Consider the following 23,068-nt stretch of genomic DNA (forward strand, 5'->3'; position numbering starts at 1 on the left):
TCAACTAGAGACCCAGTGCATAAAATTTGTACATGGGTGCGGTCCCTAGGCCTGGCTAGAGATCAAAGCACAAGTGTCTGGTGTGGAAGGGCAAGTCCCAGCTGACCTCTGGGCCCTGGGGAGCACCTGGGCCCCTGGGCTCCTGCGCACCCCCCTCTCCCTCAGCACCTGGGAGCCAGACAGTGGCCCTGCCCATCGGGGCCACAGCACCTCCACTGCCGCCCGGCTACCAGCGCCACATCGCCTACACCCGCCATGTTCTGCGCCACCCACTGGTGGTCAGCCCATGTCATAGTGAGCGGTAGAAATCCCGGTGGAGGGGACAATTTGCATATTAGGCTTTTATAATATAGGAGGACTGTCCCAGAGAAAATTATTTTAAATTTCTAATTTCTCAGTCATATCCAAAGATATCTAAAAAGAAGTTAACTCCATAATATATGCATGTATCTAATCATATTGTATACCTTAAACCTATACAATATGGCATGTCAGTAATATCTTAGTAATGCTGGAAAATATAAAAGAAACTAAACTCACATTTAAAAGCATAAGATTCTTCATGTACTTTATCAAATAATCACAGAGTTAACATAGACAGCTGGAATGCTATTAGAGATCCAAGGCCATCATAAATATAATCTCTTAAATGATATATAAAGTTCAGGAGCTTTTAAATATATATGTTCACAGTATATGTGTGTGTGTGTGTGTGTGTGTGTGTGTGTGTGTGTGTGTGTACGTAACAATCATAGTGGGTAATGATGCTAATTTTAGCATTCTGGAACATTTTCTTTAGTAGTTTTTCTAAAAGGCTTTTAATATTCACAATGGCAATTATGCAGTCTTCCCTGAAGCATTTTTTGAGATTTAAAAGATGAGTATAGTTCTGAAATTTTTCCAGTATTGCTTTTATTGCATCTCCAAGTTTTCCTTCTTCATCATCTGCCAATTTCAATAATCAACTGCTTCTGCACTTTTGAGCCTGCCAAGAACCTCTGAAAATCCGTAAGTCTTTGAATTAATGTGACATTTATTTCCTTTGGCCTTGTATCATTTCTTGTTATACCTTTTCACATATGCTGAAATTCGAGTTCAGCTCCTCCTAATGTTTCTCTTTCCAGAATAACATCCTAAAAGTAGATGCTGGGAACAGCCTACATAAAACTTTGCTCATGGTATTCTGTCAGTGTCTTTAGGAATGATGAATAAGTAATTGTCTAAAAACCCTATTACCCAATCATGATGAGAACAAAGGAAATAACTACAATTTTTTTCAAATCTCAAAATAAAAATGTAAAGGGGAGAGTGAACTTTAGAAGGTTATCATACCATTTCATAACAGTTGCTACAATTTTTCTTTTGATTCTTGTTCATTTGCTATGTGCTATTCCTAATGTTGCTTTCTTAGATAAATAATGCTAATGTCTGAACTAATAGCAATAGAGTCAAATTATCTTTGTCAGGTTAGCATCAAAGAGATTAATAATGTTGACATGTTTCTTTAAATTCTTTATAAAAATTATTACAAGTGTTCTGTGGTCAATCATCATGAATGATCACTATTAAAATTACTTGTAAATAACTTACTTAAAATAAGTTTACACTACAAATATCTATGATAGAGTATCTAAACAGGAAGATCTATACCTAGCTCTGGAGTGAGACAAACATGAATTTAAATACTGACTCCACTGTTTACTAGCTATGTAAGCTTAGGAAAATTACTGTCCTCTAAACGTCCTCATTTCTTCATTGGTAATATGTGGATGAAAATCCCTACTTTGCAGGATGTTTTTCAGATTCTAATGAAATATTTTATGTAAGGCATCTGTGACAGAGCCTGGCACATAGTCTGTGTTCCAGAAATAACAGTAAAAACAATTATTGTTACTGATACTACATATTGATTATTAGATGAGTTAGAAATTGTTAAAATGTGCATATTCATTTTATTTTCGTTAGAATGTATCTGAATGAAATAATTTACTAAATTTGGTATCTTTACTCCAATAATTTGTTAGCAGACACCAGCATGTAGTGTGCACTTATAGAAACATTCCAAATGTAACACTAAAAAATAAAAACGTAACATTAAACACTCAACGTTTAATATTGAAAACATTATAAATCTGAAAAGACATGCCCCACTGTTACAGCTCACTTTGCTCTCAAAATGTATCTTCTTACTTCTGAGCCTTAAAGACCTGGGTTGGAACTGCACATGTCTACTTATACACTGTTTTTTTTCAGTAAATATACAGTCAGTTCTCCCTATTTCTAGGTTTCACATCCATGAATTCAACCAACTATGGCTCAAAAACAGTCATTTGGATTCATGTATGCGGAGGGATGACTGTACGGTATGCATTTACCTACCCCATTTTATATATAAGGAACTTGAGCATGGGCAAATTTTGGTATCTGCAGGGGGTCCTGGAACCAGTCCTCCCAGGGATAACAATGGATGGCTATAGTTAAGTTTGGGGAGAATCTAAAGTTATACACAGATTTTTGGTTGCACGGGATTGGTGCCCCTAACACCTTTCGTTGTTCAAGGGTCAACTGTAGTTACTTACCTAACACTTAACTACTAGACATTACAAAAAAGCATTATCATTTACCTATAGGTAAGGTGATTACATAGCTACTCTCATCTAATAGATTCATTCAATAATAACTTTGGATAACTTCCAGTATGACTATTGTGTAATGTAAATAAAACTGAAGTGTACAGAAGTCTACATTTATATAAACTAAAGAAGTAACAAACTGGTTTGACAGGTACAGAAGAAAGGAGAAAATTGTATAGGTAGCTTAAGCATTTTAAAACTTTATATGGACTCAGATCTTCGTGACCTTGTCAACTTGCATCTCATGGTTTTAAATCATAAATAGGATATGGTAAAGGGGTTTTTCATAATCAATGATACTATTTGTTAAGATATCTAAAAAATTACAGGAAAAACCAACTAATACAACATTAGGGCATAGTATACATGAAATTAATTATCAGACTACGAACTTCCTTAACTAATGGGAATTTCTACATAAATGCCTATACATAGAAGAGCAGGGCAATTCATATTTTATACATTACTAGAGGCCCGGTGCATGAAATTCGTGCACGGGCAGGGGGGCATCCCCTCAGCCCACCCAGCCTGCACCCTCTCCAATCTGGGACCCTCTAGGACCTCTCAGGGTATGTCCAAAGGCTGGTTTAGGCCTGATCCCAGGGATCGGGCCTAAACCAGCAGTCGAATATCCCTCTCACAATTCTGGACCACTGGCTCCTAATTGCTCACCTGCCTGCCTGCCTGGTTGCCCCTAACTGCCCGCCCCCCCCCCCCCCAACAGCCTGATCACCCCTCACTGCCTCTGCATGCCGGCCTGATCGCCCCTGCCTCTGCATGCCAGCCTAATCACCCCTAACTTCCCCCCGCTGCTGGCCAGGTTGTCCCCAACTGCCCCCTCTCTGCCAGCCTGGTCGCTTCTAACTGCTCCCCCTGCCGGCCTGGTCACCCCTTACTGCCCCCCCTGCCGGCCTGGTTGCCCCCAATTGCCCCCCTGCCAGCCTAGTCTCCCCTCACTGCCCCCCCTTCCAGCCTTATCACCTCCAACTGCCCCCCTGCTGGCCTGGTAACCCCCAACTGCCCCCCCCCGCAGGCCTGGTCACCCTTAACTGCTCCCCCTGCTGGCCTGGTCGCCCCTAACTGCCCCCCTGCCAGCCTAATCACCCCCAACAATCCCCCCTGCTGGCCTGATCGCCCCCAGCTGTCCCCCCCACTCCACTGACCTGGTCACCCCTCACAGCCCCACCGCCAGCCTGGTTGCTTCATGTGCCTTCCTTTTCAGTCGTTTGGTCATCCCTCACTAACCCCCCTGCTGGCCTGGTCACCCCACGCAGCCTGCTTGTTCAGTCATTTGGTCATCCCTCATTAACCCCCTGCTGGCCTGGTCATCCCATGCAGCCTGCTTGTTCAATCGTTTGGTTGTCCCACACTAACCCCCCTGCTGGCCTGGTTGTAGGCAGCCATCTTGTGAGGGTGTGATGGTCAATTTGCATATTACCTCTTTATTATATAGGATACTTATCTGATTGAAAAGCCTAAAATCATTATGTCAATCTTCAATATTTTAAGCAGGACATTTGCTTTTATAAACACTTCCTTCATATTCCACCAGTAAAATGTTTATCTGGAAAAGTTATATCTGGAAGAAGCTAATAGTCATTAGTCACAGCAGTTTAAATGCCCATTGATTAATAGAAAATTGAAGTAAGAGTATTATTTAAATATATATGGAATCACCTAGAGTATCAAATGACTTTATTATGACTATTTGATTTATAGCCAAATAAATCTTAACGAAATACTAAGAATTATTACTCCAAATATGCAATGCAATAAGTTATGTGTCAGTGATTAGTCCAGTTTCTGGTGTATGGTAGGAATCAATAAATATATATTTTAAGATGGGGGGAAAAACAGCTAGTGTTTCTCCAAATTGAGTATTTCTACCTGAAAACCTATTAAAAGTTTGACAATGTCGATGTATAGAACAAGCCCTGGCCCTTGTGGCTCCGTTGGGTGGGCATGATCCCAAGCAAGGAAAGGTTGCCAATTGATTCCTGGTCAGGGCACATGCCCAGGTTGCAGGCTCAATCCCTGGTAGGCAGCGTGGAGACAGCTGATGGATGTTTCTCACATTGATGTTTCTGTCTCTCTCTAAAAATCAATTAAACGTTTATTTTAAAAAGATGTATAGAACCAAAGATGCCACTTCAGTTTTTAACTTCCTTTTTGTCTTTTCTCCAACCATTTTAGGCCTTCTACAATCAGCATGCCTTTTCGCTGAAAGCTGATAAACATTCTATACAAGGCTTCCAAAGGCAAAGCTTAGTGGGAAGTAAAACATCTTCTATCTTAACCACAGAGCTTTCGTGACAATCAAATAACTGTACCTAAAATTCAAGTATATTGTCCAGGGATAATGGACACAAACATGTCCAAAATTAATTCACTTCTATCATTTCTCTTGTAACTATTACAAAATTTAGAACAAACTTAAAACAATAAAATTACACAACAAAGGTTTGGAATTTATAACCATTTTCTGTATAACTCTAAGCAAATTACCTGTTTAGTCTTTCATCTTCTTTCTCACATCTCTTTCAGATCTGGATTGTCTAACACTGATAGATACCTGATTTTTCCTTCACACTTCTCTCTTTCTTTCTCATGGCGACAAAGAGGGAGTGACCGTAAAGTGAAAAATCATATGTTTGAATGAAATTATTACATGGCTGAGCAAATAAATCAAATAGCATTTGAAAATTTAGGACTTAGTTAAAACAGTTTGGCTGAAAAGGTGGCTAAAAACATAAGGGGTTTAATTCCTTGACTGTATAGGGTCCAGAGAGATAGATATTCTAGAGTTGGTTCAGGGGCTCCAAAATGTCATAGAGAATCCAAGTGTCTTTCCACATTTGCCTTTCTTAGGTGGCCATCAATGTCTTCACCTGGCACCACAGGATGGGTTTCCACAATTCCAGGTGTCACATGATGACATGATGATGTCTAGTCAAAGGAAGGGAATGCTTTCCCTGTGTATCACTTTTCCCTAGAAGGAAACCCTTTCTCTTGAAGCCTGCCAAACTTATCCTGTCACTGACCAGTATTCTATCCATGTTCATAACTGAATCAAGCACTGGGATGGAAAATAAAATGATAATAATTGCTCTAGACAAATTATGATTCTCCCCACCAGAATGGGGAAAACTCAACCAAATTTAACTCTGAGAGCAAGAAGGGAAGTCACTGTTGAAATAACTACTAATAGTCTCCACCACATGCCTTTGGAGTCAAGGGAAATTGGACTTAAATTCCCACTTAGTATCTTAGGAACTTTTCAACTTCATGCGCTTTCTTAACCTCTATTAAAAGCTGTAGGTGTACATATAGAATAGATATAGATACAGAAAACATAGATTTTTAAAAAGTCTGTGTTGCATGCATATAAGCATAACCAATGAACACAAGACCCTGGGCGGGGGGGGGGGGGGGGGGGGGGGGGAGGGCGGTGAGGGCATGTGCCAAGGGGTAGGGGTGGCCGGGAGAAGGTCAATGGGGAAAAAAGGAGACATATGTACTACTATTTGTAATACTTTAAACAATAAAAAATTTTTTAAAAAAAACTCTTGCTAGTTCTGCCTCTAAAAAAAAATTAAAATAAATGAAGTAGTTTTGTGCCCTAAAAAAAAGTCTGTGTTGTAGGAAATACAGATATTTTTGTGTGGAAGTGCCCAGCACAAAGCCTGGAACATGGTAAAAGCCAATCATTATTATTTAATCTGTTTTCTTTCATCTATAGGCCTTCCTCAATTCCTTCCTTACCACAGAAAAGCCCAGTAACCAAGGAATATGGCATAAATTTCATTATGTCTCAAAAAAATTCAAGTCTAAAAATTCTTAGACATTGTAGCCTTTTTTACAGAGCCTTTTAGACTTTGTACTTCAATATTTTATTCTTAATATTCTACTACGCTAAATATAAGGGGTGTCAAATATTAATTTTAACTGTAGATCGTGTACCTGCTTACCCCCCCCCCACACACACACAAAGACAATAAATTCTGCAAGTCAAACCAGCATATAAAACCCATCAATTGCTTTCAGAAACAAACAAAACAAGCCCCTAGTTGCGTATCAGAGTTCCCTTGTCACCTATCTACATTTTCAGTCCCACCTTTTGCCCATCTCTGACATATTTAAGTTTTAACACTGAATTAACTGTCCACTATACTTTCCATGATAATGTCCATCTTCTTTAAGTCTGCTGTTGCAGGTTCTTCTGTTTGGAATATCCTCTCTACCACTCACTCTTCATTTGACCAATTCTTGTTCATCTTTATGATTCATTTCAAAAACCAACTCCCTTCAAATATCTCCAACCTCCAGATTGGTGTACCTCTTTTTCATTCCAGAGCACGTTTTGATTACCATTTATCATTAAATACTGAATGTGGCCATTTTTGCATTTGCCTTCTTCAAACAGAGTATTTATGTTAATTATATAAGACTAGAGGCCTGGTGCACAAAATTAGTGCACAGAGGGGGGGATGTCCCTCAGCCCAGCCTGCACCCTCTCCAATCTGGGACCCTTCGAGGGGTGGAATCAGGCCTAAATGGGCAGTCGGACATCCCTCTCACAATACAGGACTGCTGGCTCCCAACTGCTCACCTGCCTGCCTTCCTGATTGCCCCTAACCACTTCTGCCTGCCAGCCTGATCACCCCCTAACCCAGGGGTGGGCAAACTTTTTGACTCGAGGGCCACAATGGGTTCTTAAACTGGACCGGAGGGCCGGAACAAAAGCATGGATGGAGTGTTTGTGTGAACTAATATAAATTGAAAGTAAAGGAGCGGAGGGGAGAGCAAGGGAACCGGATAGAACAGCCGGATCCGGCCCGCGGGCCGTAGTTTGCCCAAGGCTGCCCTAACCACTCCCCTGCCAGCCTGATTGATGCCTAACTGCTCCCATGCCAGCCTGTTTGCCCCTAACTGCCCTCCCCTGCAGGCCTAGTACCCCCCAACTGCTCTCCCCTGCAGGTCTGGGTCCCCCCCAACTGCCCTTTCCTGCAAGCCCAGTCACCCACAACTTCCCTCCTCTGCCAGCCTGGTCACCCATAACTGCCCTCCCCTGCAGGCTTGACGGCCCCCAACTGCCCTCCCTTGCAGGCCTGGTCCCTCCCAACTGCCCTCCCCTGCTGGCCATCTTGTGGTGGCCATCTTGTGTCCACATGGGGGCAGGATCCTTGACCACATGTGGGGCAGCCATCTTGTGTGTTGGAGTGATGATCAATCTGCATATTACTCTTTTATTAGATAGGATAGAGGCCTGGTGCATGGGTGGGGGCCAGCTGGTTTGCCCTGAAGGGTGTCCCAGATCAAGGTGGGGGTTCCCTTGGGGTGTGGGGCAGCCTGGGTGAGGGGCCTGTGGTGGTTTGCAGGCTGGCCATGCCCCCTGGCGACCCAAGCAGAGGCCCTGGTATCTGGGATTTATTTATCTTCTATAATTGAAACTTTGTAGCCTTAAGCGGAGGCCTAGGCCAGCCAGAGCTGCAGAAGCTTGGCTTCCTCCATCGCTGGGGGCAACCCAGCCTCCTGCTCTCTCCAGCTCTGTAGCTGCCGCCATTTTTGTTGGGATTTATTTATCTTCTATCATTGAAACTTTGTAGCATTGAGTGGAGGCCTAGGTCGGCAAGGGCAGGCGGAAAGCTTGGCTTCCTCCATTGCCGGGGAAACCCAAGCCTCCCTCCTGCTCTCTCTGTGGCTGCAGCCATTTTGGTTGGGTTTATTTGCATATTCACTCCTGATTGGCTGGCAGGCATGGCTTGTGGGCATGGCTTATGGGTGTAGCTGAGGTATGGTCAATTTGCATATTAGTCTTTTATTAGATAGGCTATGTTTCCTGATGCAATCCCTGGTAGATATAGTGTAGACAAAGTTTCTTACATAAGTCCATGTAAAATTTTAAAGAGAGCATTAAAAATTATCACCTAAAACATTTTGATACAAAATTCAGGAATATTTCTCAAGTATTTGCCATGAGCCATATGTCCTGCTAAGTGCCTAATACACATTTTCCTCATTGTAAAGATGAGTATACCAAGGCACAGAGAAGTTATGAAGTTTTCCAAGACCACACAGCTAGCGTGTCCCAAACTTTGAAATTTAACTCAGATTGGCTGACCCTAAAGCTCATGTGTTAGCTATTATACTCTAGAAGAGAGAACATTCTTTTGTTACCTTATTTGTTATCTATTTTTAATTGCAAAGGGTCTCAGAAAGCTCCAAGACAATTAAATTTTATCGGAAAACAAACAAATAATCACTTCTACAGACATGAGAAAACAACAGAACATCTTATGCCAATTAACTTTTTTTTCTCCCTTTACTGAAATTCATGTTTATTCACCATTAACAGCACCTGTCCTAATATATTGCACTGAAATTGCTAAAACATGCTTTGCTATACTGTAGTAAACCTCCTAAAAGAAGTGTTGGCACATATTTCCTTAAACAAAATGACCAAATTTTACTATTTCATAATAGTACTATCCTCCTCCCTCTTGAAGTAGAATGTTAAGGATTACATTTGCTTTAAAGAAATTTAGTAAGGTGCTTTAAAGCAGTGATATACATGTGTGTTAAAGTTTAATTTTATTGTTTAAATATTATCCTGTGTTCACATAATTTTCAACATTATTCAAATGCAATAATTATCATATAGACCCAAATATTATATGCATGCAACAATTTTAGTGATAGCTGTTAAAGATAAATGTATTATGGCATGTAAAAGTAGACTGATACAAAAAGAAAAAAAACAGAACAATGGGAAAAAAATGTAAGTTTAGTTACCTAATTATATATTGCTGCAAATAGTTCCTTAATATGGGAAGATAGGGAACCAAAACTGTGGAAATATTTCCTAAAGGTTATAAATTGTTAATTTTAAGATACATTAGTAAACATTCACTGATTTATATATTTGAAAATATAAAATGATAAATAAGAAAGACTTCCATCGGAAGTATCAAAATAGAAGCCTGCATGAAGAAAAGGAAAACCAAAATGTTTTTGGATGTGTGCATATGTGCATGTAGCCCAGAGCTTTGAATCCACACTGAACACACAGGTTTCTTTTATGGCAAAAACACTAAGTGCTGTATACAAGAATATTTCCAGTATCAATTTATCACCACTCAGTATCTGATACAGATTAGGTACTCCATTTCTAGTCAAATAAATTATTAAAATTAGCACTATTATGTGAGATGATTAAAGGCTTTTAAAATATTTACTTTTCACACATTGAGGTTAAATAATTTGGGAGTAAAAGAAAAATATGTATTTTAATTTCTTTATGGACCTTAATTTTTAAAAAGTGACTAAAATTTAGAAAATATAAACAGATGTTTTAATAGATACTCATGAATTCATGTTGCTATATGTAATAATAAAGAACAGAGAGTTTCAAATTTAATGTCATTTTTAAATTTAAATTTAAGAGATTACATTATAATTAACAATATACATACTTTTAAGAATACTCAGGAGATATCTTACATATCTTAATATAAAGATAAAGACAAAATCTAAAGGTTTAATTAGTATATTGATATTCAAACTCTTCACTAACATCCATATTCATATTTAGGAATACTACTAAATACAGACAAATCTAAAATATTATAAAAGAAATCAATTTCTAAACGGTTAACAAGAGTAGATTAGTACAAACTTTCTTCAGCATAATGAACCAATGAATATATAAAGGTTACATTTTTCTTAATTTTTGACCTTGCATAAATTTATTCTGAAAAATAATCACAATTATGTGACTAAAGTATGCTCTCTTTTTTTTTTAACAAAGGAGAACAAGTAAAATTGAAAAAAATAAAGGCCAATATAAGGGAATTTAGTAGATAAATTGTTTCCAAATCATGAAAAAAATTGTACCACTAAATATATTGGTATAAATAAGAATTCCATATATAAAAATATGTACAAGATACACAATAAATACAAAACTTGCTTTGAAATAGAAGAGAAAATAAATGTTTGTAAAAATTACTATAGGTACACATAGACACATATATGAACTCACTTGCATATTAAAAGGCATTTATCACCATGCACAATACATTAGTGCAAAGCATCAGTAGTGGTTTTCCTGTGATAAGATTACAAATAATATTTTCCTTGCTTTTGTATATATTGATTTTGCTGAGTAAATATCTTATTTTAATAATATAGAAGTCGTATTTTAAACGTGCAAAATAAAATGCAGTCTAAAAACTGTCTAGTGATCTTTTTCTCCTCCAATTGTATAAAAAATAGTTGCAGGGGTAATACAAATATGTCAGATGATGTGGTTCCATTATTTTACCCTAATTGGCTGCCTATACTTAGGCAAATAACTTCTCTGAGTATTTCAATTATTTTCTGTAAAATAACTGGAGAAAATGCTCATTTTAAGAACTCTTTCTGCAAACAATTCAAAGTCTTATATATGTTAGAAAAGGGGTAAACATTAAAATGTATTAATATAGTAATCACCAAAATAAGCAGTAACCTCAGTAGACTGAACTGGATTTATGTTTATTTATAAAAATCACCCAAAACTTTTGAGTTTCTCAAGTGTTGTTGTTACTTATGTTTAAATACATTAAATCCTAATAGTCCCAGCTTTTTAAATAAATTAAAATAATCTAATAGTGGAGCCAGGTCCAAATTTCCTTGGTCTTTGTCTTTGTACATCAGACTGTCTGATCCCACTGCTATGCAATGCCCGTTCGGTGCTGGACAAATGAATGGCCAGGCAGAATGTATAAATAAGTACAATGGACTGAATCCCATTGAACTATGTTTGCATGACTTCCATAAATTTCAATGAGATCAGTCTGAGCAAAGACTTTAATTTCAGGCTGACAATCACTGTGAGAGTGTCTTAATTCTCTGTATCACATCTGTTGAAAGTCTTAGCAAAACAATATTTGTGAATCACAATGGAAAATTCAAAATGAAAGAATATTTTAATATTTTCATTGAGAAAGAATGTAAAGGTCTTAGTTTTAGTTTGTTCTATAGCATTTGGTTTCTTTTTTATTTATTAAACATGTCAATGTTTATAATTAACGGAATTTTTAGGGAAAGTACAGGACAGTATGAAGATAATATTGTCATGTCTCGCATTTAGAAAAGCTTTAAACATACCTTTCCAACTTGTCTAAAACTGTATTTACTTATAATCCCTGCATCATTATGCTCAACCAATAAAAATGTCTCAGTACAATACTTTACTTGTCGATAAAATGTTAACAGAAAATTATACAGAACTCGGGGAAATGGAAATAGACTGTTTATTATATATCCACCATACCATTATCATCAATGACTATCCGAATGCTTGGACTACAAGGGGTTATGTGCCATGTGTTGAGGGGTAAATTTGATGTAATAAAAATAGTCAGTGTAAACTCCCGCTTGTTGGCATGAGAGTGACTGCAATCCAAGATCGGTTCTTTTCTTTCATTCTCTTCTTTCTTCTCTCTCAGCCATGGAAAGAGCTCCGTTATTTCTGCATGGGTGCAAGGTGAATGAGGCTGTCACTTCTCCTTGCAGGGCCATTTATTACAGGTCACTGACATCATACAGCTATTTTTTAAATAAAAATAAGTTATCTGGCATCATCTCACTTACACTGGTATTTGAGAGAAATGTGCAATGTTATTTATTTATACATAAATCTGCCAAGCAAGAGGCATCCTCCTGCTTTGAGGGCCCTCCTACTGGGAAAGTGAGCAATCCTGTCATTCTAAGAATTAAAGCACTGCTCCGTGTAGGAGAGAAAACATAACACTATCTGACAGTTTGGAGCTCTTTTGATTTTCAACCTGCAAAATAAGTTATGCCAATAAGGATTAGAAAAGAAAACATCAAAGTGTATCACTGAGAATTTCTATGTAGTTTTAATTGTTCTCAGCTATGAGATATGCACATTATATATGTTTAATGCATAGTTTCTTGTGTCACAGACATACTTTGACCATAAAGCAGACTAATACACTAATAAATTAATTGATAAGGAATTGACTTTCTAGATAAGTACATCTCAGTTTGCATTTTTCAAGGGACAGAGAGTCCATCCCTAGAAAAATAGTCTTAGAAAAGGTAATTCTAATCATTGTCTTTGATTTCAACCACAGATATGACACCAAGTAGATTTTCCTCTGCAATGTCGTCACTGCAAACTACACTGAGTGGCCAAATTATGATGATCTCTGAATGCCTAATAATCTGGCCACTCAGTATATATATATATAGAAGCCTGGTGCATGAATTCGTACATGGGTGGGGTCCAGCCAACCTGGCCAGGGGGAGGGGACGTGGGCAGTTGGCTGGCCTGCCTGATGGTCGAACTCCTGGTCGAGGGGACAATTTGCATATTAGCCTTTTATTATATAGGATCTACACTTATGCATTCAGATATCATAATAATCTGGCCACTCAGTGTATATTCATGAATGAATTTTATTTCTCAATGATAAATCACATAATTTTATCTCAGAATTTCCCAAGTCCCACCTAAAAATCTTGGGAAATGACTAGACATTTAATAGTGTCAGGACTATTAAATATTCTTCCAACATTTGCATACTTGTGAAAACTACAGAGCATAACAAGATGCTCTAAGAGAACTGCAGCGATGCATGAAACCACTAAGAATCAAAATATTTGTGTACAACGAAACCGTTTTTGGCTCTGTTAGGCCCTGCTAGGTCCAATTTTGATCCTTGGTGTGAAGGGCAATGTTGGCAATCCACTTCCACTTAATAATTTCTAAATAGGTTAGGCCAGTGGTCGGCAAACTCATTAGTCAACAGAGCCAAATATCAACAGTACAACGATTGAAATTTCTTTTGAGAGTCAAATTTTTTAAACTTAAACTTCTTCTAACGCCACTTCTTCAAAATAGACTCACCCAGGCCGTGGTATTTTGTGGAAGAGCCACACTCAAGGAGCCAAAGAGCCGCATGTGGCTCGCGAGCCGCAGTTTGCCAACCATGGGGTTAGACAAACCAGAGCTCAAAGTAAAAGAACTTGTTCACAATTGAAGTATAGGCATGGGAGAGAGAACTGGCCAAAAGGAATGACTACAGTGCTGGGGTAATATCTGCTGGCCCAGCCTCCAACTCCACATCTGACTCTGCTGGAGAAACAGTGGGGGAGGAGGCAGAGGGAGGGGGGTGAATGTAAGGTCTCAGGACAGGAATAGTTGCATGTCAGAGTATAATCCTGGAGAAGATTTCTTTCACAAGCCCTGGGACTATTCCAAATAGGGATCACAGTCGAAAGGGACAGCTGCTTATAACCTCCTCTGAAATATTTATTTGGGACTCCCATTGCTACCATTCTTGTGTGTTCCCGGAATCACATGCACCGGTGTTCCTCATCAAGATTTCTAGTCAAGAAGAGTGAGAAACCCGTAAAACCCAAATTGCTTTTCTAAACTTTATTTCTTTAAGTGCAAATAAATCCAGATGAACTTGCTATCCTTCTTCTTAGCCATATAATGTAATGTAGATCATTCATCCCTGAATTTTTTTAAAAGTACAATAAATTCTACTCAGTTGGAATCATTTTAAATCTTATCATTATGAGAAAACATAAGAATTATCATTTAAACTGTAATTTGGAATTTTATGTAATACAGATATACCAAAATTTGATCAAACAATACACACAAGTTCCTTACTCTCTTTTTAGAAAAACTACAAATCATCATCATCTTTTCCAGGAATGTCTTGATGGTGATAGCGACCTTGGTGATATTAAAGCAACTGCATGAAAAGATAAAGGGTAAATAAAATGGCTATTGGAAATTGGCCTCACTAAAGGCTGAGGAAAATAATTCATTTTAAAAATCAATAAGTTTCTGCTTTAAAGCTATATTCATTTCAGGCAGATATTTTCACAGACAATCACTTTAGTACATTTGCAAAAACTAAATAAGGGTACAAAATGATTTGAAATAAAAGAAAAGAAAAGCAAAAAATACCAAGTGCTACACACAGATTATGGCTATAGAGCTAGACAATATTGAAGGAAACGAGCGACACATTTAGAATCATGACCAATTCCTCCAAATGTACAAGCAGAAAAGAGGAAAACTGCTTTGCTACTTGGCGGCAGGGGTTGGCGGAGGGTGTTAATTCATAAATACCTGAAACCTAACAAATTTCAAAGTACTTTTAAAGTCAAAATTCGTATCACAGCTGATCGAAATGGACTGTCCTTTTCTTATGGGAAAGGCACTCTCTCCACTGGTTTTTAAGTAGGATATTGACGGGCAGTGAAAGATTAACACTGCTTTGTAAGAACAGAATGCGTTGGTTCCTGATTCATGGATGTAATTAGAACCACTCAGGGGTGGAGAACAACTGGATCTAACACAAAAGCCAGCATGGAGTGAGATAAAGGCAGGGGAGACGAGCTGAAGTTATGCGATGGTCATTTCATCACTAGCGCTCTAATTTACCCTGTTCAATATCTCTGCTTTTCTCATAAACTCAGCATATCATCTTTCTTTAAATTCAAGCCTTGAATGTTAATCACTCTAATTTCCATTACCTCACCACCCTTATTGTAGAATAGGACTAATTCAAATTACACCACCAAGTACCTGGTAAAGGTTACCATAGTAACAACTATTGTCTTTCACAGAATGCATTCATGAAGTTTAATCTGCTCATGGCATCTTCATTTAAAATAAGTATATCAGGACACTGTAATTGGATATCTTTGTAAATGTCTTTGTATTCAAATATGCAGATAACACTTTGTCCTCTAAATTTGTGATCAGCCATAGGTTAAAGAGAATGTCCTATTAATGATAAATAATAACAAAATCAATGGGTGAAATCAGTGGTATTCACTTAGATTATGGTTTAATATTCTAGTTTGTTGGTTTGCATTTAAGTAAAAAAAGTATAGATATAACCACATAAAATCTTGATACCAAAGTCAACACCTACATATAAAAATACACATCTAGTATTTTTTAAAATGTTAGCATGTGATAATCATTTTGTTATGTTATTATCCTCACATGTGAAATTTTTAGTAATTCAACTGCTACAAGGTGTTTATTTCAAGGGTATAACTCATAGTTCATCCCAGAAACTGATAGAAGCCTAATCAAATATCCCTATGGCGGCCCATATTATTCTGAAGTGCCACCTTTCAGCTGAATAAGGTAATAACATGTGATGGAGCTGGTGAAGTAAATCTCTACCTGTCTCTCTGGCTAAAGATAACAGCCTAAATCTTTTTTCAAAAAATTATTTATTTAGCCCAAAATGGGCAATTCACAGCATCCTTTAAATTTCCAGATTTGCAAATTGGAGAAATAACTATTTTTTGATGTAACTCCCTATCTATGGGAAGTTTGAGCTTGTTGCAAGAAAGCAAACAGTTAACTTCTAAAGAGCAAAACTGCCCTTTTCCATAATTAATACTATTTCTAAACATGTACGGTTTTGAGGTATTCCAATGTAAATCGATAAGTGAGCACTAGTGACATAGCTCACTGGTATGAGGACATGAGTAGCTCTAGCCTGATACCTTGATTATCTAAACGAATGTGTAAAGGCCGTGATGTAGGAAAAGCATTTAATAATCACAATCATTTTCAGATTATTTTCCATGTGGCAAAATCTGTTCAGCATTTGTGTACAGGTCTTGAAGATTCTGCTCCTAGCATGCAAAAATGTTTCCAAAAATATTCAGTCATACTTTATATTCATTGTGCCCTATCTTGAAAAGTTTAAATGCCTATAAAAGGTAACATAAAAAAGTTATCCCATAAACTTGATTAAAAACCACTTTCACTTGAATGTGCTTTAAAAAACAATAAGGATGAAAGGACAGAGGGTTTGAGTTTGCCAGGTAAACATAAATCTTTGGAACAAAACTGTCTCTCTAAGCACTTTTTTTTAAATACCAAAACTATAAAAACAGAATATGAAGGAAAAATGATTTGAGAAAACTGCCCCTCAGAGAGAGCCAAATTCTTCCCTAAGTAGCCTACTTATAGTACTCACACCAGTCCATATATACAATAATTCTACAAACCAATATTGTATCACCTGTTTATAAACACAACTTAAATTCAAATTATGAGAAAGAGAAAGTCCATGGTCTTATCACATTTAACATTTTGTAACTTTAAATTTCTGATGCTTCGTTTTTGCTAACTGCCTTAGCTACCACACTGCTATAATAGCACTATAGTATACATATGGTAATTGACATTTATTGGGCATTTACTATGTGATTGACATTGTTTTACATACATATATCATTTAATCCTCACAAGTATAAAGTTCTCATTAATATTAGATCCCAGTTTTAAATGAAAAAAATTGAAGCTTAAAAAGATTAAATAATCCATCTTTAGATGGTTAGAATTCAGACTTTGGCTATTTAATTCTTAAATTCCTCTGTTTAACCTCTACTTCAATTCTTTGCAATATTTTACTTAATATTGGCAGTTTTTAAAAGTTACTAATCTGGTTCCTCTATTTGAAGTATCATAATGTACTTAAATTATAATGACAATAGAAAATTAGCATATATTGTTAATATACATGATCCTGTTTCCAAGTTTGGCATATTCATAAATTCACCTGGTTATTAATAATTATTGTGGACATCACATAAAATAATTGTTAATGGCAAAGAATAGTTAATCAACATAATCTATATTATTAACATACTTCTTAAATGTTTTAGCTTATTTTGATATATAAAATATCGACATTAATGTAAAATTAATAGTTAGAAGTTGAGGCATCACTGATCTGCCACCTGCACAGGCATGTGTCATTTGGTAAACTGTTTAATCTCTCTAAGCTTCTGTGTCCTGGCCTGTAAAATGTGGGCAGCAGTGTCCATGTTGTGAAGATTAGGTGAGATATCATATCACATGTGCTTCTCACCTTTCTTGACACAATAGGCCTTTAATAAATGTTAGATATTATGATTTCTTGTTATTTTTGTTACCAAATGCAGTTCATTTGTGTTGTTATAATAATGTATACCAATTAAGATAAGAAAAACACATTAAATTATGAAAAGAGAAAAGTAAAATGATGAACACACTGAAATGAAAACACTGGTATATCCAAGTAAAGAAATTTGGACAGCAGCGGTGACAAGGAGGCTGGGACTCTGGAGAGAGCTAGGAGCTCCGAGCAGTCTACACAGAAGTAACAGGGGAAGGTATCCAGAAACTAAAACAAAAGGGCCATGCATAGGACCAAGGCTCCGTAAACTTGAGAAAGACATTTTTTGTTTGCCTTGTCTTCACTCATTGTCTCTTTAGAGATAGGTAACCAAAATCTAAGTATAAGGTATATCCCAGGATAGCCAAGTATGTTATTAGAAGACCAGAGGCCCGGTACAAGAAATTCATAGGGGGGCGGGGGAGAATCCCTCAGCCCGGCCTGCGCCCTCTCCCAATCTGGGACCCCTCGGGGGATGTCCAACTTCCAGTTTAGGTCCAATCCCTGATCCCTGCAGTCAGACATCCAGCAGTCAGACATCCCTCTTGCAATCTGGGACCGCTCGCCCACTCACTGCTCGCCTGCCTGCCTGCCTGCTCAGTGCACGTCACAGCGACTGGTTGTTCTGGTCATTCCGGTTGTTCTGCTGTAACAGTCGCTTAGGCTTTTATATGGAGAGATGCCTTTGCTGAGATGTGGCTCTGTGATCTTGGCCAGTTATATAATTCTGCATCCTTGTTTCCTTATCTATAATGTGGAGTTAATATCAACTACCATTCAGATTTTAGGGAACAGTGGAGGTAATGTATAAAAGTCCCAGTGCTTGGCATAGAAGAGGCATTAAAATACATATAGACTGCATACAGTGGGGAGAGGCAGTAAATCAAAAAGACCCCTGGAAGGTATATATGACAGGACTGTGGTTTTCATACCAGGAGAACCTAATATAATGTGGTGGTGGTTTTTTTTCAAATGGCCACAAAAGAAAAATCTAAACATTGTATTTCATGTATCATACAGAATATATCTAAAAGAGACTGAAATGGCCCTGGCCAGGTTGCTCACTTGGTTGAGCATCAGCCCCTACACCAGTGGTCGGCAAACTGCGGCTCGCGAGCCGCGGTTTGCTGCTCTGTTAACTAATGAGTTTGTCGACCACTGCCTTAGGGAAAAACACTTAAAAAACATTTTAATAATGTACTAATGTCTTTAACCTGAAGTCAAAACTTCTGGGTAAGGGTAATGCTTACGCAGTGGTCGGCAAACTCATTAGTCAACAGAGCGGCAAACTGCCCTACACCGAAAGGTGCAGGCTCAATCACCGGGCAGGGAACATAGAGGTGGCAACCGACCAATGTTTCTTTCCTACATCACTGTTTTTGTCTCTCTCCCTCCCTTTTTCTCTCTCTCTCTAAAAATCAATAAAAACATATCCTCGGGTAAGGATTACAAAAAGAGAGAGGTGGAAATATCAAAGGCCTTGAAGTAAAATACTTCCAAAGCTAACTAATAACGAGCTACTTTATTTGTAAGTAAAACATACTAGTACATATGTGCCTTGGTGTTTTTTGTATCCTTTTGATGTTCAGTTGCACTCCTTTTTTCCTGTTTCTCTACAATTTACCCTACACTCACAACTGGAGGCCCAGATTTCTCATTTCCTGCTCCATACCCCCACCTGCTTATATATTTCTCCCTCTAGCTGCGATAGACCCAGCTTATAAATACCTGCTGAGATAACACAGGAGCACAATGAAATACATATTTTTTAAGCTTGTATATTTATTCTTATTTAATGTTGTCTGGTTTTTAAAATGGAGAATAATTTATCTGTGACAGTACATTAGAGATGTAAATGTCTAACCTAAAGACTGTTGCAAAAGAAATAATAACAAAATTCTATATATTTAAGAAAAACAGTCTTTAAAAGATCCTTCTGATCTATGAAGAGAAGGTATGATGGTGAAAAGCATTTGGATAGGAATCCTACCCGCAGAGAAATGGAGTTTGCATTCCATACCTCTGATTTTTGGAGCCCAGGAAGGGATATTTGTGCATGGTGTGCTTGTGACAGACTCTCAGGGTGGGAAGCGCCCTCGGAAGTCACGAACCCAATCCCCAGCCCCAACGTCACTGGCCAGTTGTCCCTCAGCTGCCTCATTCATTCCTTATCATCACAGAAGAGGTGAGATCAGAGCCTACCACCCCTCACACGAAGGAACTCACCACCTCCCAAGACAGACCAGGCCAACTTTGGAAAGCTCTGACTGTGAGAAACTCCTTGATGGTGTTCAGCCGAAATCTGATGCCTTACAATTTCAAACAGCTGTTAATGTTTCTGTTCTCCAAGGCTACACAGAACAGTGCTAATCCCTCTTGTATGTAACAACCCTTCAACTTTTGAAGATAGCTATCATGTCCCCTTTCCAAGCCTCCTCTTTTCCATGCTTGGCATCTACTTCTCCTTCTTCAAATGAAGTGGTACTCCATTACTCTGATATAATACAGATTTGTTTGCAAAAAAAAAAAAAAGTAACAATAATCACAAATTTAAGTTGGCAAGAGTATCATAATTAAGCTGATGTTAACTCAATTTCTATTACAATATTGCATTTTAAGTGTGTAGAAAAAAAGCTTTTAATTGGATGTTTTCTTCGCTTTATCCATCATAAATGGAAAGAGTACATGTGGTGCCCTCCAGGGATAGTCCCCTGTCTTAAGTGGCTTAATACACACACATGAGACAGCTGACACCTTGCCAGATAACTGTTCATTCTGATTAATAATATAAGCATGCAGCATGGTTATTACTCACATATTATAGCAATCGCAAATTGAAATTCTGATTCTTCAGCAGCCCAATTAGTAGACATATGACCCACCAGTATCCACACCTACTTGCAAGAGAATTCATCCAATCTGCCTCACTGAAGTCCTTTGGCCTGCATCCCTCATGTGATTTTTCTCCTAGGCTAATCCAATCTGTTGACCAGACATTCTATCTTAAAACGATAATTTTTAAGCCATTTCTTTTCACAACTCAAGTTAAATAAAAAAGCACCTATGCTGTAATACACAATTTAGAAACATGCCTCCTTCAAAGTAACTAGTACTTCATTGTGGCAAAGTTAGTATAATACTATTCATATTCCTATTACTTTAAAATACACCAAGATTCTTATTATGTGTAAGAGTAACAAAGTCTTAAGTGACTATAATGGCAAAGACACATCAGAATGGATCACAAGCATATGCCTAAGCAGAGATCTGAAGGTCCATTATTATGCCAGGTATTAATGCTTTAGTTGTTTGATCGGCAAATGTCTGAGGAAGCAGAGCTAGGGAGGGATCTGGGAAAGCCAATCAGATGAGAATGTATTTTAATATTTTAACAATCAGTAACATAGCAAGAAACATAGGTTTTGAATATTTTTCCTGGTAAAAGAATATACTTTGTTGCTCATACCTTTACAAAAGGGCTTATAGGATTTTTAAAATACCAAACAAAAGTCTCCACATTCTTAATAGAAATAAAAAATAAACATTGAAGTTTTTTTTCACATATTTGAGTAGGAAGCATTGAAAAGCATTTGATCTTGACTCAGTATAAAATCAAAGATGTCGTTAGTTTAAAACCTTCGTGTGCTATATCAGCACATATACAATTACTATGAACTTTAATCAAGAGAGAAGCTGTCTGGAAAAAATTAACCTTGAACTAACCACTGGAAATGTGATGAGATGAACAATGCATGAATATGAGTATTATTCTCTATAGTGAGCTTGATTATGGGAATGTAGTCTTGAGCTCTAGCAGACATATGAATAATATTATAACTTTTCAGATGCCTTACAATTCACTATGCTACAAAATACTTTTAGGAATTCCCAAATGTGGATATTCTTGTACAAATTCCTGGCTTTTACTAGTATCACATTTCCATCAAATGTGACCATTTTTTCACACAAGTGAAAAAATGGTCACATTTAGAAATGTCTCCTTTAGAAATGTCTCTAAAATTCCTTTTGGATTCCTTTTTGGCACTTTTTTACGACTAAGGTCTGGGTTTTACGTGTTTTGTTTTGTTTTTCAGTCACTTCCTGATAATTACGGTGGATCTCATCCTGTTGATTTCTACATCCAATGAATGACTAGTTCCAGAATATAAGTCTAACTATACACCAGATTCAAATCACAAAATTATCATAAAATAATGGGACTTCTGATTCACTTACAAGTAATCAAAATCCTCCAATACCCAAAACCCACTGTCTATGTCCTTGAAAGAAAGATATTTTGAAATTTTTGACATATTTTATTTTCTGCAGGCCTGGAATAATTGAAATGTTTTTGTTTTTCCTTTTTTCAAATTAATAAATCTAACTTCACAGTGCTCATCCTGCCAGTGAGAAATATGGTACTTAGAGAAATTTATTTTTATATAGCCTATAAATATTGAGTGAAAGCTGTTAAACTGTGGAAGACCAACTTCATCGGCTCCTTTCAAAGAGTGACTGAGTCAGTTTGTCAGAGTGAAATCGCATGTATCAGATCTAAATTTGCTCAACAAAATTAGCTGCGTGCCATTCTATTTGTCTTATCTCTTTCTCTGGCTCATGGCGTGCTAATTCTGGCCACAAGCAATATAGTAAGTACAGAAAAAAATAATGAATGTCCCTTTCACCAACAGTTGCATAAAATGTTTTGTCTATTTCAATTTATCTCAAAGCTTTTTATACTTTCAAATTTCATCCTGTACTTAAAAGAAAAAGGCCACTAAAGAATTATATCTGAATACCAATCACTTGAGTTTCTATAAATTCCAAGTACACTTTTAGAGGTATCGATATATCACCAGAGACAATGGGGCTGCTAAATCTGAAGTTAAAACAACTGGGAAATATTATTAACTGTTTAGTTGATATTTTTACATAGTAAAATTGTGACTTACAATACTCCTCCTTTTATTATTACTTAAATGTGGCAATATATTAGTTAAAATATGAATATTGGAGCTGAGTACTGACACTAATTTAGATGCATTGTTTTATTCACAACTGGTAATAATGTTTATTGTAGTTAAAATGGTCACATTTAACTTAGCCAGAGGATAAAAGTCAAAGGTAGATTTTTATCTGTGCTAAATAATAAATGATTAAAAATTAAAAGTGCTCTATTTCAAGAGGTAGAACCTTAGGAATATAGCTTTTCTATATCCAAACGGGCAAGATCTTTTAAATCACACCCAATCATTATAAACTATACAACTGCGTAAGAGACAGCACATGACCCATTTTTAAAATATGATGTCAAGAAAATATATATCTACCTGTATTAGGCACATTTATATTTAGAGAGACAAATATTCTTAAAATTATCTCTATACAGTACATTATTTTATACGAAGATATACTGAAGTCCTTTACAGTGTG

The 23,068-nt window shown here is 37.2% G+C and overlaps 1 protein-coding gene across 4 annotated transcripts in view; it reads right to left on the reverse strand.

Annotated features, from left to right (window-relative positions):
* ERBB4 (erb-b2 receptor tyrosine kinase 4) overlaps positions 1 to 23,068 on the reverse strand; it is a 966,639-nt gene that overhangs the window by 931,017 nt on the left and 12,554 nt on the right. The gene's annotated exons all lie outside the window — the stretch shown is intronic.

The sequence above is a fragment of the Plecotus auritus genome (genome assembly GCF_963455305.1).
Source record: "Plecotus auritus genome assembly, chromosome: 5".
Classification (NCBI taxonomy): Eukaryota; Metazoa; Chordata; class Mammalia; order Chiroptera; family Vespertilionidae; genus Plecotus; species Plecotus auritus.